Genomic DNA, 12,813 nt, shown 5'->3' with positions numbered 1-12,813 from the left:
CCTACTCACTCAAGTTGACCGATCGCAAAATAAATAGATACATAAACAAACAAATAAGTAAGTAAATAAATGGGGACACTTTCAGAGCACAGTAGTCAACCGAGCATCTGAGTTGAAATAAAATACCAGCGGCTCCGCAGACTTGAGAGTTTTTTTCTTTTCTTTTCTTTTTTTTTGTTGAGATACTGAATGAGGAACAACTGTTTTTGCTGAAACGGATGGTTTGTCTCTTGGAATGTGGCAGTCGGTAGAAACCATGAGAATCGAACACGGGACACAATAGAAGCGACTCGCGGAGCGGCCGAGCTGACAAACCCGGGGACCATCACTTTAGTTTCGAATATGAATACTGTCGGCGAGCAAACCTGCAATTTCCAGATGTCTGACATAGTTTTGCGTTTGTCTTATCTTCTTTCCCATGCGTTACCTGTAAACAATCGTTAAATCTATGGCGGAACCAATGCTGGTAGTTCTGTGATCCACTTTCGCGATTAGCGCGGACGCCAGGATTTCCTGAAGGCTTCGGGCTGAGCCGCATCACCGTGTGACCGAAGCAGAGCCGTGGTGCACCTTGACCGTTAGCGACGCCATTTGTCAGTCCTCTGAGCCGTGGGGACGATGCAGGGGAAGACGTCCTCTCCAGAGGTCTATTCTATGGGAAGTGTGTGGTGGTTGTGGGGCATTTGAGATAGATTACGCGGGGAAATGAGAGGAGATCTGTTGCAGCCCACAGGCCCCTCCAGCGAGGAGAAGGTTCTCTGATGTGGCTTCAGCACACAGTACCCTGATTAAAAAAAGCCAAGGCCTTCTCTGGGATGGTACTTAACCAGTCTTAAAAAGTGGGAACGATTGTGCAAGTTTGCATGTGCGCGCGCGTGCGTGTACGTGCACACATGCTTGGGTTGTGAGGATTTGTGTGCATGCGTCTGTGCCATAGTGTTTGTGTCCGTCATTGGGACGCACTTCCCTTTGATACCTGAGGACACGGTTGGCCAACAATAAAAGAGTGTCACTTGTGGCCAGTGTAGCGGGCCAGAAGGACACGGTACATCACACAGGTGCGCTCTTTTCTTTTCGGGGCACTGCCCATTGACACAATAGGTCCTGCCAAATATAGCTTTCATCTGACATCACTAGTTATAGGGGCGAGTCACTGATGATACCCCTACATTTCTTTTCTTCTTTCTTGAGCTGCTTTCAAACTCTAAGGGGGTAGTCGACCTTTTATTTTGTTTTCTGAGCTGGAAGCATGGGTGTAGGATGGCGGAACCGATTACCACAAATTCAACAGACAACGACGCATCAGATTGGTGAGAAAATCTAATCTTCTTTTAGATCCAAGGAGGATTATGCACATTATGATCAACCCGATCCAAATCGGCTGTTTGATACGGGGGGGGGGGGCATCTCATGCTGTGTTCCAGATAACTGGGAAGGGGGGAACCACCCTTCAGGGAAAAGTGCAATAGAAAGCCACACGATGTTAAATGTCCAACTAGCGAACTCAACGACCACCGCTTCACCGGAACGCCGTTATGTGACGCCACACAAAATGGCGGCACGCTGGGCAGCGTACACTGCGATTAGTAAATAATCACTTTAAGACAATTTTAAGCCATTAAAATGTACAGTTGAGTCAAATTTCCTATGCGGCATGATAACAAAACCTGTTATGCTTGACAGATGTGTTACTACTCGGGTTAATCATGAAACGTTAGCGCTATTTTAGTTAGTAACCGGATATCAGTTAGCAGTATCATATAGCTTGTATGCGGCGTAGCCATTTTCGTAGTCCCCCCCCAACATCCGGCTTCCCACCCCCCACATCGGGCTTCCCACCCGCAGACACGGCCAACTGTGTCTGTAGAGACGCCCGACCAGATTTTCGTGGTTTATCCGTCAATTTATCGCACTCTGGACTGTAACACTTCGTGATCGGAAGTCGGAAATATCAAGTAGGAACTTCCCACATCCGACTTGTTGTCTGGACCGCAGCAAAAGGTGCGGCCCCCCCATGTGACGTAGGCGACACGTGGCGTCCAGCGCGGTCGACCAATGGAATATGAGGGGAGAACAAAGGCGACAAGCTTTCTGGGTAGACTTTTGAGAAGCTGGGACGAGATGTTCTACTGCAACACCATCAGTCTAGCCCACACCACCATCACTGTACTCTACATCCACGCCCCGTCATATCCTTTATACAAGGACAACACCATCACTGTCCTCTACATCTACATCTGTTTATATCCCTTTTATAAGGTGAGTAGGCAGATCTAGACTAAAAACAAGTGCTTACTCTTTAACCAAAGAAGGTGTTTTGTCTTTCCCGGGACAAAAAGTCGGATTTTATCTGTGCTGACTAGAGAAGAGCTAAATGAGTTGGTATCACACTCTTACCATGCGTTAGGGAAAATGTTTGTGGAGAAAAAAACTTAAGAGTAGATTTAGGAAAATGTTCACTGATATTTAATGCCATTTTATTGTTGTTGTTGTTTTTTTTCTTTAATTCATTTCCTGCTTTTAGTTAAGTTCATAGCTGGTTAGACTCGACCCCCTCATCTGCAGCCTGTTATGGTGGAGCCAGGAGGATGACATCATGTTCGTCTCAGAGCCGCGGCGGGTAATTGGCCCACTCTCCTCCTCCAGCGGCACGGGCCAAACAGAACACACAAGTGGAGCCAGGCAATGCAAGTCAGATGCATTGGGTTTTTCCAGAGTGGCTGGTGGGGCCTCAGCGTGCAGCGAGAGCCAAGAGGCCTCGGAGAGGGGCGCGCTGATCCAACCCTAAACGTCAGAAATGAATGAAGGGCCTCAACCCAAAATGAAATCTGATATAATGTGCCCCAGGCCAGTCTGTTTGATCTACTGCACAATACACTGCTATAGTCGATGGGATAGAGCGGCTATTCTCTATGTTATGACATTGCAGAAAGTGTTTTCGTGTGTTCCTGGAAGTTTTCTGAGGTCTGTCATCAGCGAGCTCTCAGCCCACGTGATGTTCCATTACAACTGAATTGAACCGCAGCACCTCTGTACCGTTGACGCGCCATAGACAGTGAACTGTGTGATATTGAAATCAATGTTTCCCATGCTTTGCAACCTGCATGCATTTGTTAAGTGAGATGATGTAAAACTGCACACGAGGCCCTTCTCATACTCCGAAATTCCGAGCACATGTGAATAATGGCCAGAGGATGAAACATCTGGAAAGAAGATTAAACCTCTACAGATTCAGTTGTGTGTCTTATAGACACAAATCGCATCAGCAGGACAATAATATGCAAAAACAACTAATCCCATTAGTGTTGAAAGTGACCACATGATGAGGCGACGTCAACAAGGCCTAATGGGCTGCAGTGAAATGTGTGAATGAAGCATGGGTGTCCTGGTGGCCAGCATGTGGGCCTGAACCAGAGTCTTTGGATACCATACCTCCCATAAAAGAGTGGCCTTTAACTTTTGCAGACAGGCTGCTCAGTCATGCCACCATGTTTCACTGCTATGTGGTCGCTGCACACAACCCAAGCGGTGCAGTGATTTTCTGATATATTCCTTCTTGCTGAGAAGAACGATGCATAAATCTCCAGATCAGTTTTCATCTACAGTACATTGTGGGGATGCATTTGGTGTCTGAAGTGAAGTTCTAGCTAAGGCTAAACCCACCTAAATTGCTTCCTTCCCTTGTATTTGCAGAATGGTTTAGCCATTTATTTCACCTGACATAAAAAGATTTATGGCATATGATGCACCGTTATAGTATCAAAGTGGTCTGGAATATTTTTTGGTAAAATAGTGGATTTGCATGTCCATATTAGTGGTTGTGTCAGGAAGGGCATCCGACGTAAAATTTTGCCAAATCAGTATGCGGATTGACAAAACCGCGCTGGGTCGGTCGAGGCCTGGGTTAACAACGGCCGCCATTGGTGCTGTGCCCTCACATGGTAGCGATGGAAACTATAAAATCCGCTGTGGCGACCCCTGAAAAACGGGGAACAAGCCGAAAGAAGAAGGGTAGATTTGCATGTCTTTTGGAGCTTTATGTCACGGGATGTTTGCCTTACGATGATGAGAACCGCCAACATGAGGTTAAAGCTTCTCCATGGTGTGAATTATAGCTACGTCACTGCTCTCCCACCTGCATGGGAAATGTGTTTGCTCTGCTGAGAGGGGCCAACATGCCTGTGACCTGTCTGTCCGTCTGTCTGGGAGCATTGTTTTCCCTCTCCATTAGAGAGAGAGCGGTGGCTCCCCGTGGTAAATGGATTTCAAAACGGAGGTCGTAAGGTCAATGGGGAGAACATCGTAGGAGCTCCCACTGGAAGTGAAATGCAATTCAGGGTGTTTGAGCGAGAAGTTGAGTGTGCACAACTCTTACAGGAGCGTGTGCTGTTGTTGACCGAGCTATGTCTCTCTCTCTTTTTTTAATGATTTTTTTGGGCATTTTCACCTTTATTAGACAGTGATAGTGAAGAGGCAGACAGGAAATGGAGAGGGGGGGGGGTAAGACATGCAACAAAAGTCGCCGGCTGTGGGCGTCCGGCTGGTGTAGCGGTCTATTCCATTGCCTACCAACACGGGGCTCACCGGTTCGAGTCCCTGTGTTACCTGCGCTTGGTCGGGCGTCCCTACAGACAAAATTGGCCGTGTCTGCGGGTGGGAAGACGTATGTGGGTATGTGTCCTGGTCGCTGCACTAGCGGCTCCTCTGGTCGGTTGGGGCGTCTGCTGGGGGGAATAGCGTGATCCTCCTACGTGCTACGTCCCCCTGGTGGAACTCCTCACTGTCAGGTGAAAAGAAGCGGCAGGCGACTCCACATGTATCGGAGGAGCCATGGGGTAGTCTGTAACCCTCCCCGGATCGGCAGAGGGGGTGGAGCAGTGACCGGAAGAGTGGCGTAATTGGCCAAGTACAATTGGAGAGAAAAATGGGGAAAAAATCCAAAAAAGAAAGTTGCCGGCTGGAATCGAACCGGTGACGGTTGCAACCATGCGACCATGTACCATGCGGTTACGGAAGCGCCTGTGGGCTCTGTCCCTTTTCAAATGGTCGCACCATTGACGTCTGCATCCTGTGAAGACATCCCGTGAAGACATCCCATGAAGACATCATGACATAGTCGCGGCAGTGCACTGAGGTGTGAACTTACGTAGCGGGTAGGAAGTCACAGGTAAGTCTCAAGTCCCAAGTCAGGTCTCAAGTCAAGTCCAACAGCCTAAACTTTGAGTTTCTAGTCCCAAGTAAGTCATTATGTGCCCAAATTTAATGCAATTTAAACATTTTAACACCAGAGTACGAGTTAATATACTAAATTTACACAAATCAGCAATGTTTTTTTTAGAATCTGTATTTATTACACACTGATTCAAAGTGGATCTGTAATGCAACTATAAGCGTCATCCCCCTCCCCCCTTTTTTCTCCCCAATTGGATCCGGCCAATTACCCCACTCTTCTGAGCCGTCCTGGTCACAGCTATTACCCCCCAGTTCCCCCTCCCCCCGAACAGGCGCCCCGACCGACCAGAGGAGGCGCTAGTGCAGCAACCAGGACACATACCCAAATCCGGTGTGGGTTCCATTTCTGCTCGTGTACAATATCGACTCGGGGTCCTTTGACTACATATGACGTCACGGATTATGTTGCTAGCTAGCGTTGTTTAACGTTAGCTTTATAGTTATTTAGCTGTGTGCTTTTTACAATCCACGTTGACATAAGAGTTGGTTAGTAAAGGTGCAGGGGCCGAAGGCCCAAGCTGCGTCTCACGTCAATCTACTGTTTCCTGCTGTTCCTAAACTGAACTAGCCCCTACCCAAGCCCCTACCCAATCATAATGTGTGAAGTAGTGATGTCATCTGTAGTCGCAGGACCCCGAGCACATCCAGTAGAGCGAGTAGATCAAGTACCGACACCGGCTTCCCACCCGCAGACACGGCCAATTGTGTCTGTAGGGACGTCCAACCAAGCCGGAGGTAACACGGGGATTCGAACCGGTGATCCCCGTGTTGGTAGGCAACAGAATAGACCGCTATGCTACCCGGACGCCCCATAAGCATCATTTTTAAGTGCTAAACCTATGTGTCATTCTTTCTATTGTTTTAATTTGATTTGGATGAACCCCCTCCCCTGTTAGTGTAGGTTTTCTCTTTGTGCAGCCTTTTGTTTCTCCCACGGCACAAAGACATGCATGTCAGGTGAACTGGAGACGCTACATTGCCCACAGGTATAAGAGACTGACTGCCTTTGTGTCTTTGTTGGGCCTGTTACAGTCTGGTGAACTGTCTGTCTGCCTGCTTTCTGCACAAAGTATGCAATCGCACAAAATGAAAATGAATAAGAATAAGTTTTTTTTTTAGAGGTCAGTTAGCAACTTAAGCCCTTACTGACCTAATTTCAACTGTTACAGTATGAAAAAAATCTGCGCACGAGAAAACGATTTACTTTTCATACATTTTCTCAGAGCGGAAATGCCATAAACATCTTTGACGGATGGATTAACTGGGGTGACAGATTGTGTGGCATGCGACAGGAGTTGTCAACCAGGCTTACAACAGCAGGAGCACACAAGAAAGCCCTCGGGAGGCCTCGGTTTGCATTCATTCTTTAACTCCAGGTGAAGTGAGTCATGCGGGTCATGTTTGCTGGCATGTCATTCTGGAGGTCTTCCTGTCAAGCCTCTGCAGAGACGTGCTATGTGAAGGGTTTGCACAGAAGCTGAAGCTTTGTTGGTGTGACAATAATGACTGTTTAACTTCCTGTCGTAGGTCATATAGAAACAGCAAGTTCAGTTTGAGTGTGGAGGTGACTTCAGATCTGTTATGATGGTTTCAATTGTGACCCATTCCCCCCCCCCTTTTTTTTTTGTCACTGCACATTTTCGAATGCATCCTCTCTCTCGCTCTCGCTCTCTCAGCTGGTGAGCTAGCTGTCGAGGCAGAAACTGCGCTGGAGGGAGGAAATGATTATAGCATGAGGGAATGTGTTATCACTTTCTGTCTCGAAGATACGCTCCCCCACCACTGCATGTCATACATTTGTGTTTCTTATCGACGAGATGAGTTGGACCACATTTCACAATTAGGGCCAGAAAGACACCCATCCCTTGCCCGTGTCTAGGTTCGGATGCTTCCTTCCGTCGTGTCAGCATGACGGGTCCGGAGCGGGTCAACTGCGCTGACATATTAAGTGTCATGTAGTCTGTTGTGTGGCTGTGCAGGCTGGAAAGGGGGGGCTGTATCATGTTCTCCATGCATCAACCACCACTCTCTTGAGGAAGCAGACCCAGCTGTTGTTGGCCATTGATAGCTTTGTTGTTGCCCTCGGGGGAACCACAATAGAGAATGAATGCATTTGCGGCCCAAGCTACCAACTCTTTACCAGCTTGTTAGTTTACTTCACGTTTGTCACATTTGAATAAGCCTCCATCTTGTCTTCCTTTATCTATTTGTGTCTTTTTTTCTTCTTTCTGTCCAACATCCTGTGTGTGTGTGCGTGCATGTGTGTTCTTGTTAAGTTAAATTTGTGAGGACCAATTTGAGCTTTTAACCACAACAGTGGGGACTTTTTTGCAAAGTGAGAATATTTTGGCCAGTACTTGCTGTTTTAAGGGTCTATTTTAGGGTTAGAACTTGGGTTTAGGTTTAAATTTAGGCATATAGTGCTGATGGCCAAGGTCAGAGTTAGGGGCTATAGAATGAATGGAGTCAGTAACTCACAAGTATACATCCATCCATCCATTATCCAAACCACTTATCCTTACTCGGGGTTGCGGGGATTCTAGAGCCTATCCCAGCAGTCATTGGGCGGCAGGCAGGGAGACACCCTGGACAGGCCGCCAGGCCATCACAGGGCCCACACAGACACACACATTCACACCTAGGGACAATTTAGTACGGGTGATTCACCTGACCTACATATCTTTGGACTGTGGGAGGAAACCGGAGCACCTGGAGGAAACCCACGCAGACACGGGGGGAACATGCAAACTCCACACAGAGGACACCCCCAAGGTTGGAGTACCCCGGGGCTCGAACCCAGGACCTTCTTGCTGTGAGGTGACCGCGCTAACCACTGCACCACCCCCAGGTGTTTACTTTTGCAAGCAAATTCTATCTAAAGGACAGAACTGTTAAGTGCTCATGACTTATGAGCATATTTTGAATACTACAGGGAAACAAGCAGGCTACTTTAACTAAGCTGGTGATCAGCTAACAGCATATACATACATACATACATGCATGCATATATACATGCATATATACATGCATATGTATGTATGTATATTATATATATAAAGTCTGTGTGTGTGGTTAAAAGAGAGACAGGGAGAGAGACAGGGCATATGTGTGAGCTTGCATGCTCGAGCGCTTAGCAAAGTCACGTTTAGGCCTGCCTGGCTGATTCACGAAGAAAGATGGACATTTTGTTTTGTCTTTAGTATATGAGTATATGATGGAAGTGTAAAAACTGTAACGAGTAACATCATGCCAGTCACCAGATACATGTTGTTGAGGGTACTGACAGTCTGTGGGAACCAGGAAGTGCCCCTGGCCCCTCACCGTCAACCATATCTACATGCCCCAGGGGCACGGGCTGACTTTGGGAAAGCCTACATAATACAAACAGACCCAGTTTCGTCACATCTGAGGGCTCATATCAGAATGACAGCCAGGACTGCAGCGGGTTGAGAGCGAAGCCACACCTTGAAAGCTCTGGCTGCTTTTCATGTCGAGCAAACAACCACATGTGTCAAACCCTTTCGCCCACGCTACACATTTCACAGATTCCTCAAGAATGTTTGCCTTTTTACCAGGTCATGAGCTGACTTGGAGGAGAATGAACCCAATGCTGCCTTCTTCTATCTTTCAGGCCGGGTGTATTTTGGAACGAGACTCTACCAACCTATTTCATCTTGTCAACTTGTGCAATTTGTTCTTTGCCCCGTCATCAGTTTTCAGCTCCTATTGAAATCCTGTTTCTTCCAGTGAGTATTTATGTCTTCATGGGCTAACCATAAAGAGAGCCTCCCTGTGCTTTCATTTCCTCAGTGACGGTGGGAACCCTGACCAAGTGCTCGAGCCCCAGCTTTGGCTCCAACCATAACATGTGCCTCGCTCCTTCCTGTTATCAATGATTACATAAGATTCAGAAATAAAGACATCCAAACTATGTCAATGAATCAGCCGGGGCCCTCGACTTTCACGAAAGTGGCATCACTGAGAGGGTTTTCAAGTTTCTGCTCGGTGCCACAACGTGCTTCCAGTAGTCACCGAAGGATCGAAGCGTTTATAAAATGCAAACTCATACGCATTAAAACCATTTAAAAGGTCGCAAGAAGTAGGTTAACACTCCATTTTCTGTGCCTTTTGCACCCGATTATAGAATAAAGCTAATTCATTAACTTTATTTAAAAGTATTTTAGATACAATTATGCATAATTTAGGTAATGCATAATAGCATTAGCCTGCTGGGTCTGGTCTGGATGTCCACAGACCACAGGGAACTGAGAATCCACTTAACATGAATGCAGTGAAGAAATTAACAAGTTTGATGTCTGAAGTGTGCATCCTCTGGGTCGATGCTGTATGTAGGTCATGCTACAAGGGATGTATTCCCTGCTGCAAAGGATTTTGGGTATTACGGCCGGAACTGCAGTGAGCATTCCCCAGGGACGAGACCCCGGGCCTGGGAAGCTGTGGCCTGGGATCATTCGGAGCATCGAAAGCTCCAGGCCACGAACGCCACTGCGAGCCCTCCTCTCTCCCATCTCACAGAAAGTGGACCGGTGTGGGCCGGCCCAGGGCTGACATTTGTATAACAACCATCATAGGGACAGAGTAGGACGAGCCCTGTTTCTCCCAGAGTTTCAGTGGGAAGAATTGATGACTTCCTCCTCTGTGACCCCCAGGCAAGAGGGAAAAAAGCTTCTTCTGGGAGGTAGCTGTTATTAATAGGCCCGATAGATCGCTGAACTAGGCAGTCCTTGTGGGAACATTTATTTGGTTTGTATGTCATGTTTCCAGGGGTGCAAAAATGGTTCGGTGACTAGGTGTGCGTGTGTTCCACATAACATGTTGTGTCATGATCGCACTTGATCCACATCTCATAGCTTAGGGGTCTCTTAACAAAGCACAGGTATCTGGTCCTTCGAGGTTGTTATTTGATTGAGGCTGATCCGAGGGCTTTGATTGCAACATGCATTGAGGGTGGAAGCACTTTTTGGTCTCTCTCCCTCTGTCTAAACTAAGCCTGTTCAACTGGAATTTAAGCTCTCTGGTGCAAGAAAAGGCTGCACCCAAAGTAATTAATCTGGCGGGGGGAGGGGGTGTGGGGGGCGGGGGAGAGACATGGGAAAATGTTTACCATATTGTTTTTACGGGGCAAGGAAGTACGGGAGACAATTGAAGCCTACTTCTAGTTTCTTTAACTGTATAATTTGTAGCTGGTGGATATGGGATGAACCCAGAGAACATGGGTCTTTGTATCAGAGGATTGGACAATTACGGTCTAGCGCTGGCTCCATACCAAGCATATTTTGTTGCATATCCCTCTACTTAAGTCGGAAATGAGATGATTTCAGTAATGGTGGCCAGTATGTGAGATCGCTTGGCTGGGCCAGAATGTGGAACACCTTGGCGGATAAAGGAAAGTACTGACATGCCAGGCTGATGGCGCCAGCTCCCCACGGAGACTGCCGATCTCCTGTACCAGGAGATCGTTTGCTTAATTAGACCACTGCAGTGACCTCCAGACATGAGGGAATCGAAAACCGGAGGGAGCGGAGGAGAGTGACGTGGTCACCTACCACACACACAAACACACACACACACACATGCACGCACACTGCCATCACTCCAATTCATATCACACCATTTCCTGTAGATAGGCCTGGCATGTCCCTGTTTGTCTCGGCTTTCTTCTGGGACTCCTTGGAATGCCATCTTACACAATACGCGAGGGGGGGGGGATGTTTGATTTCACCAGGTGTATTTGTTTGCCTTGTCCAGCTGTGTTTGGCGAGTACAGCGGCAGCTCACGGATGTTGCCAGAGCTTTGGTTTGTGATTTGTGGTTAAGCTGAAATGGTCAGCGCAGGGCCATATCACGCCGAATAGGTCACGATGCCTACAGCGCCGGCGCTCCCCCTTTGAGTCCTTGTGAGCGCTTGACTGGGTAATCGCAGTCGGCTCTGAAAACACTTAGGACTCCTAGAATGGCTTCAATTTTAAGACGGTGCCGTCGGGGGAAGATTTTTAACCTCACAGAAACCATATTTCTCCCCCTCACTCAGATTTACGAGACTGACATCGCGTATCGGGGTGCATGTGAGTGTTTAATCTGGCTACAGGTCCTTCTCCCTTTCTGTAATTTTGGCAAAAAAAGGCAAGAATGTCAACGGGATACCCTCTCAAACTGCTGACAAGATTATTTCAGTCCTTCTGTGTGAATGCGTGAGGCTATTTGGGAGTGTGTGGTAGGTGGGTGGGGGTGGGGGTGGGGGTGTAGTTGGAGTTGTGGGCAATCAGTCTCACTGATTCTCCCCTCTGAACCCAATCAGGCAGCGAGATCTATGAGCGGAACGGAGGTCGGAGCGGTGTCGGGCTCACAGAGGCCTCTTTATGCCGCCGTGCAAGTCGAGGAGGGACCAGGCTGAGCATGCATCACACACAGGAAAGCACCAGGCAGCTCCCAGACAAACCAGGCCCCAACAGTCTGCCGCCTGGACCCCCCCAACCCCCCAAACTCCCGCCCTCTGTTTATAAGGGGAATATCACCTCACTGGAATGCCTTTCAAAGCACTTTCATTCACATGGCGAGAGCCCCCCATTTCCTCCCCTCTCTCAGGAGGGAAATGTAAGTGTGCTGGAGAGGAAGTGCTGCAGAGACTGAGGGAAGTCAGGAGACGAAGAAAGCAGTGTTATTTTGAGGAACGGTGAGGCCCGATACCTTAAAATAAAGTGAAAACACAGGAAAGGACTCACTGGAAACTGCTCCGCTCGCTGCTGTCTATTAACCCTTCGTTTTTCTTATGAGAGTGCGTACGAGGGAGAGAAAGAGGGGAGAGAGAGCCTGGAGAGAAAGACTAACTTTTTATGACACAAGGTCACTTTATGGCCAGCTGCAAGGTCCTCTATCTACCCCTGGGATCTTTCTTCCTCTAAGACATCCTGCCCCTGATGAATTGTCACTCTTCACATTTAAGACTTCATAAAGGAAGCTGGCCATCGCAAGGACACGCCCACCGGGCTTCACCAGCCAATCGGTGTGCTCCAGCTGGCCGGCATCCTCCCTACAAAGTAAACCGTGACTGCAGCTGCCACAGGAGCTCCTTCACCGGAATTTTTGTTGGTGTCCTTCCGTCCTTAATCTGTGACCACACACACTTGTTCATTTGTGACAGGAGGCCGCTGGCTCTTGGCGCAGGCCCAGTCCCCTGTCTCCCGCTCGACTTTTGGAGACATCTGTGTAGTGAGAGGCAAATGGAGACAAAGGCGAGGGGAACTTCAGGGCTGACTGCTGGAGCAGCGCGCACACGCGTGTGCGTGCGTGTGTGTATGGGGGGGGGCGCTCAGCATTGGTTATATAACAAGAAATGTAGCCGTGTGTGAGCTCCCACATGAAGAATATCGGTCTCTCTCGACAAACACGCACGCACCGCGCTCAAATATGGTGACACCCCAGGCTTGCTTTTGCACGCGTGCGCGGCAGGGGAGGCGACGCGCGAAGCCCGTCTTCCTCGCTCGCCGGAGAGAGGAAGACGGCGAGTTCGGCCACGCTTCAATGGAGAGGATGTGATCTCACCCATTTAAAATCCGACTA

General features: G+C 48.3%; 1 protein-coding gene across 1 annotated transcript in view; it reads left to right on the top strand.

The window, feature by feature from the left end:
- Positions 1 to 8,944, top strand: part of usp18 (ubiquitin specific peptidase 18) — a 31,835-nt gene extending 22,891 nt beyond the window's left edge. The window contains exon 11 of the mRNA XM_056277760.1: positions 8,864 to 8,944. The gene's annotated coding sequence lies outside the window, so the exon portion shown is untranslated. The remainder of the gene's footprint in view (positions 1 to 8,863) is intronic.
- The last annotated feature ends 3,869 nt before the right edge of the window (positions 8,945 to 12,813 follow it).

Source organism: Lampris incognitus, chromosome 3 (assembly GCF_029633865.1).
Source record: "Lampris incognitus isolate fLamInc1 chromosome 3, fLamInc1.hap2, whole genome shotgun sequence".
Taxonomy (NCBI): domain Eukaryota; kingdom Metazoa; phylum Chordata; class Actinopteri; order Lampriformes; family Lampridae; genus Lampris; species Lampris incognitus.
Note: the sequence above shows the minus strand (reverse complement) of the source record. Positions and strands in the feature narration are given on the sequence as shown.